We start from the raw sequence: 7,144 nt of genomic DNA on the forward strand, positions 1-7,144 counted from the left end.
TGGATTTTTGACTACCTTTAGCTGAGCTTAGTCCTCTCTTCAGTCCTTGTTCTGTTTACTGATGTGGAACTGTGCTGCTAACCTATTATTTCCAGTGGTCTGTACTGTAAATTTGAAGCTGTCCCATATGTGGTATACCACTGCCCACATGCTATGGGCCCTCGTCTGTTCTATGATTATGCACTTGTTTCAAAGTTGGTATTTCACCAACGAGCTGCAGATAACTTTGGCTTAGTACTACTAATGCTGCATCTGCTATATAATAAGATAACCTTACATGTGCCCACTGTTTGAGTGCCATGGTTGCTGCATTTCAGGAAACTGTACCATTTGGTATTCTGAGTCATTACCTAAACTTTCTGCACCTATGCCACTCCAACACCCCTGCATTACCTGTTACCTTTATCAGATTAGTTTGTGCTAGAGAAGCAAAACAGGCTACTCTCAGACTTCCTAAAGATGCGATATAATGCGAAATGCATTATGGTCTTCTGTAAACCGGAAATCGAGAGAGGCAGCGACGTCACTTCCGCTTTGTCTGGAATGCACGCCACCGCTGCCACGCCACCAGAGGCTGTGTGTGAGACACTGTCTAAGACACAACACCTAGAGTGTCATCTCCACAGATCCCAATTTGCAAACAGCGCTTCCACCCAGTGCCAGACGAGGCACTTCACATTGTAAGCAGCCAATCTTACTTTTATTTTATTTCTCTAATAAAAAACGGAATTACACTATTTTTTGTCTTCCCCACCATTTCTTTTTACATACATCTGCCTGAGACCACTATCCTGATCCACGCTAGAACATCAACTACTTACCTGGAGTGGACAAGTTTGGTGGAGGATTGATTCATCCTTTAAAGGGATCAAAGACGATTTAGGTCCTTGCGACCTAAAGCGATCTGGTAAGAAGCAAAAATTGCCTACTTTTACCAAGAGCACAAAATTGGAGCACAAAAGCACTTTGAAGATTCTATTTATTTATTTATTTACTATCACGGACTATTTCACCAGTTGCACTAATAATTTTATATATTAGGGATTTTACTCTCAGCCATATGCGATTTTATGCAAATCCAGTAATTTAATTATTTATATTTTATCACCATTGTCACATTTATGATTTAAATCATCACCTAAGTCACAATATAGATTACTACAGTGCGTATATTATTTGGTATATTTTATCATTTTATTAGGTATCATAAACTATTTATACATTGGTTATAAATTTTTGATACAGATACTATTTATATCACTTATCTTGAATATGTATTTTTTGATCATCACAAGATATACACACAAGCCCACCATATTACCAGTGCTCATTTTTTTCATTTCATTTTATTCGTTTTAACATTTGTTGTTTTTTTGGTATTTTACCATAAAATAAATAAGAGCAGCAGGTATCTCACATCCTACATAGGGCTAGACACGAAAACTAGGCGCCTTCACCCTGATAAATAGGCTAATCTCACTATCTTGGTCTGCCATCAGTAACAAGACAAAACCTTTAGAAAAAAGTTTACCACTACGACCCCACCTTGCTGTTGCATTAAATCCTCAAAATACTGACCTGTCACTAAAAGCAAGATGCTTCCAAAAGGCTCACAGTTTCCTTGGTTTTCAAAATTAAGCTAAGGGAATTTTGAGGTGTCACCACAACAGTAATAGGAGAATCAATGGAATTTCTACTTTGGTGACACCTGTCTAAGAGAGGATTTGCCTCACTCCCTGTTGCATCGACAGGAGAAAAAAAAAAGTCAAGGAAAATCCCCCAAATGCATACCTCCAACCTGTCACTCATTTGGGGACCAAATTCCTCTACCCCTCGTTCCTTTTCAGTTGACCCTCATTTTGGACAGATGTGTAGACCTCTTAAATAAATGCAGTACTTAACTACCAAAAGTTTTACACTACACTAAACCTTACACACAATTTTTTTTTATGAACACTTTATTGTTTTAAAAAGCCAGCAAAAAAGAAACATAGTGAGGAAAAAACACTTATGGGTTTAGCTAATAATTTTTTGCTTATTAGCTCTTCATGGCTCACTCAACTGGGGGCATACTAGGATGTGTGTTCTTGGCCTTCACACTTTCTGCTAAAAGTGTCCCTCTTTCCCATCTCCCATTGGGAGGTATGGCAATAGAATGCAAATGGCAAAAAAATCCCATGTTGTATTCAAAATGGAAAAAAATATTTTAAATATACTTTAAACATATTCTTTTTTTTTAACCCCCAAAGTATGGTTGTGAATCAGTGTGATAAACTGATGTAAAATGTGCATGATTTAATTTGAAAGCCCCATTATATTCACTAGGAACATTTTATATTATCCCTACAACTGACATGTTTGGTGCACACACAAAAAAAAAAAATAACATTATTATTTTTAAAAAGCAAGCAACATGGAAGGGGTGATTACCAGAGCAGAGGTAGAGGGATTGAGAAGGCTATGTAGTGCAGCATACCTGCCAATTATGGTTCATTTGATTTTGTGACCCTTGCACTATCACCAGAGGAGGACTAAAACCTTTTTAGAAATTTATTGCATAGACTTGTGACAAATGTATTACTGTATTTGCATTGTTTTCACTTAAAATATGAGTATGAGTGAGTGAATACAAAGAAAGAAAATGAGAGGGGTGTTAGGTCCCTGAGTTTATTTGGAGTAATGTGTCATGGTCTAGTCTGCAGTTTTATGTGTGTGAAATTATTACATCCTTGCTGCACTGGTTCTGCTAGATCTTCAATTCCATTCACTTGTGCTGCTGGCTTCTGTGTTCACCTATGGGAGTAGCCTGCTGTACTGTGGATTTATATCCCTTTCCCTTCTATCATTTCCTGTGCAAATTTGGCATGCAGCATTCTGCATCTTTGTGAGTATGGATTCCTTAGTCTGATACCATGGGCAAAACATTTGTATGTACAATAGGGATGGAGGCGCATCACAGGGGTTACCTTCAGTACCGGTAACACTTCCAACACATTTAAGTTGTGAACCCAGGTGTCAGAGAAACCTTCAGCTGCAGACTGGTCATCACATGATAAGCACCACATGACTTCCACATGACTTCCTGGCTGCCTATAAAAGCTGAGCAAGTGCTCAGAGGAATTGCTGGTTTGTCTTTCAGCTTCCTGTACCTGAGTTCCTGTTTCCTGTGTGATCGTTTACCTGCTGTGACCCGGATAGACCCTGACCTACTCTGCTCTTCTCCTGGACCCGACCTTGGCTTGTTTTACGGACTTTGCTTTTGCTTACCTGTGTTTGACCCTCTGCCTGCGACCCGGATTTACCTTCAGTCTCCTGTGCCTTGACCTTCTGCTTGTGACCTAGTCTTGTCTCCTATCTCCAGTGCCTTGACCCTCAGCCTGTGACCTGGATTGTCTGCTTACCAGTGTTTGACCCTCAGCCTGCTCCGGACTTTTACTGCTGGATCCTGATCAGTCTCTGCTCCAGCTCTACAGGACCTCCACGCAAGCTCTACCCTGCCTGCTGGTAGCTTGTGCTTCTTTGTGCCATCCACCCTCTGTATCACCTCCAGAGGGGCGGAGTGCGCTTAGTCGCAACAGCGAACCGCTCTCGGCATCTCGGCCTCGGTGAGTACCTCTATTCTGATACCAGGTGTGAGAACTGAGACAATGACCATTCCGGCATCTTTGGTTTGTTTTATTGTATTTAGGGGATGGGAGAAGGGAATGAGTGGGATACTCCTCTGTCTCTTCTAGGCTTAACTGGGACTTTGTACAAAAAATGCTCACTAACGCTGTCTTGATGCCAGCTGAATGCCGACCAGCGCTTCCTGACGCTTCAAATGCTGCTTGACTGAATTTGTGCTGAAACCTCAACTTTAACTTGGATTGTTAGCTCAGAAGCTCCACGACTGTAGACCTCTTAACTCCTGATACTTGGTGTAGCTCAAAAGTCACTGAACAGCTCCCTCTAACCCTTCACTGGCTGAGGTAGCTCCTTGACTAGATCAGTGCTGAAACCTCGACTTTAACTTGGATTGTTAGCTCAGAAGCTCCAGGACTGTAGACCTCTTGACTCCTGATACTTGTTGTAGCTCAAAAGTCACTGAACAGCTCCCTCTAACCCTTCACTGGCTGAGGTAGCTACTTGTCACTACTTGTGCTGCTGCAACTCTCAACTTTGTACACTTCACACTGTACACTGACTCTTCAGGGCCCAAACTGCAGGTACCCCCTCTAATACTTCAGGGTCCTCTGACTAGGCACCCCCTTTAACAGTTAGCTGACTCCTGGATCCCTAGAACCTTCTCTGGAGTGGTCCCCTCTAACACTAGGCAGAACCCCAGGGGCAATCCACAGTACTCACAACCTTTGTAGGCTTTCCTGGAACTGGACCCCTCTCTCTCTCTGCTGGTTCTTCGGCACACTGGATCCCCTCTGCAGCTCAACCCCACACTCTTTGGATTCCCAGGCCGCCACCCGGGACACCCGCTTCCTCTGACAGGAGAAGAGACAGCCATACTCTCCCTCCTGGGACTCTGCTTCCCGACAAAGACGTCATGCGTTCCTTCAGAACTTATACTCACTCCCAGAGTCCTCTGCAGCAGAATCTGCCTTCTGGGGTAGATACAGGCATGAGTATGTCTCTGATTGGGTTTCCTCCACTGTCAAATGAAAATCCTCTCATGGAGCCAGTGGGGAGACTCCCCTCTCAGCAGACACACCTGGGAGACATGACAGCCAGTTGAAATCATTGCCCTGCTTTTAGGCAGTCAAGGCCCACTATACTTTACTTAGCACCTACCTGTAGGGTGCTACATATAAAATAGGTACACGTCAAAACGTGTAGATAAATGTGCGCAATATATAACAGCACAATGTTGAATTGCATATACATAAAAATCACACATAAATTAAACCAAGTCCATAGAAGTCTAAAGAAATATATGACTATTGAATCTTCATTGTGATAAAGGTTAAATGAGGTGAATTAAATGTGGATTTACAGATTACAACTTCCCCAACAGCACCACATGCACGCTGACTGTGTGATGGTACCCTTACCAAGTTCTCTATATCATGCAGTCAAAAAACCAATCATGAGCAGGGATTAGTGGATCAGGGTGTCTTCCCACAAACCAGATAAATCACCATGTGGAATAATAGGGATTGGCCTCTTACCAAATAATTAAATGTCATGCGCTGAATGCTGGATGTTCACAAGTAAACCGCAAACTCCAGGACATTTGTGGTATAGAAGTTTCACTCTCCTTTTTTCACTAGCTCCTGCTAGGTCCCCTCACTGTATTAATGCTGAGTCTCATGAGATAACTCTGTCAGGCCATGAGATGACACTCAGCGGGGTCTCCATAGGCACACACAGATGCCGCAGTGTGTTGGGAAAGCTGGAGTCTGTGAATCCACACTTAATTCACCTCTTTTAACCTTTAACACAATGAAGATTCAATAGTCATATATTTCTTGGGACTTCTATGGACTTGGTTTAATTTATGTGTGATTTTTATGTATATGCAAATCAACATTGTGCTGTTATATATTGCTCACATTTGTCTACACGTTTTGACGTGTACTTATTTTACGTATATTACTGAACGCACTCATTTTTTTCATTCACATTTACTCCAATACGGTTTGGAATCTTAGTTGCAGCCACTGTAATATTATTTAGTTTTTTCACACCTTATCCCACCCAATAACTACCTCTACTACTACCAACCATATTTTTTTTTCTTAGCGATTATTAGGTGGAAGACCTGCTGCCCACTTTTGGTTGGCTGTACCTGATATTTCAGTCCTTTCATTAGGACATTATTCTATTCATGTCTGCTTTGTACTATGTGGAATTGCTCGCTTGTAGGTATGCTGCATGTCTGACTCAACCCCCCCGGTGGCTGTGTCTGTTATTTCTTTCCCGGGAACTGCGATCCCGATCCATCATCCACTGTCCTCGCTTATCTCATTTTGATCGGCGGCGCCAGTGAGATGCATCAACATCGGGTATAGCATCTGGCACATGACACTGGCCCAGTCGACTTGTCATTGCGCCGGATCAAGTGATGTTTGTCACGTGATTCTGTGGAGGGACTCACATTTCTGAGTTGTCCTTTTCCCTACAGCGACCAGGGATGGTCGGGTTAAGAGTTATAAATAAGAGGGCTCAGACACCAGTCTATGCAATGCCCCCCCCAGGTGGATGGACACACGCTATTTTCGGTCAGCATTCGTTTTATCCTAGTAGGTAAAAAAACCTATCCCTCCCTTTTTGTTACACATACAGTATTTACTTTTTTGACCCGATTCGACATTGCACTATTGGGGTAATCTCATACACTGGTGTCACTGCCTCACCAAGTTGCATTTTATACTTTATAACAAATACACTTAGTTTCACATGTGGATTCTCATTTAATTCAACTGTGCAGGTCACTTTCACCACTCCTAATTGTACCAGTTGGTTGCTCCTGGCCATTCAATCATTATTTTAATTCATTGTGCACATCACCACCCATCTAAACTCTTTTTTTATAGCCATCATCTTGGCAGGTTATGTTGGACGGTTCTGTTTGCCCGTTCTTCTATCTGTCCTGTTTTGCACTGCTGACTCATTTTGGATCTTTTAGCCACAGCTCCGGGGTCAGACATTTCCTGTGGCTGCCGGTGCAGCTTTGGAATGCAGCATCCTACATCTTTGTGAATATGGATCCCTTAGTCTGATTACCACATTCCAATCTACCTAATACATTTCCACGTTCATTACTATGTTATATTTACATTTAACTTCAGAGATTATGTCTATGCATCAACCCCTGAAGAGTGAGACTGAACTCACAAAAGGCGTTGAGTCACCACAGATGCTATGACACATTTACCATGGACTATTTGATTACTCTATGTAACCATGTAATGGATGTGTATACTTGGGCCACTGTTTGGCATTATGACACTTTTTCCCAGTTCTATTGCTGGCATATACTCAATAAACTTGCACTTTGTTTATATTACTGGTTGTGTGGCACTTCATCTAAAGTCACAATGGCCAAAACTCTGCAATTCTATTACTTCCTGGCCCACCACCCTGTCTGCTTCCATATATATATATATATATATATATATATATGTGCAGCCCAGGTTGCCTGAGCAACTTC

Source organism: Pelophylax lessonae (assembly GCF_965119305.1).
Source record: "Pelophylax lessonae genome assembly, chromosome: 5".
NCBI classification, from domain to species: Eukaryota; Metazoa; Chordata; class Amphibia; order Anura; family Ranidae; genus Pelophylax; species Pelophylax lessonae.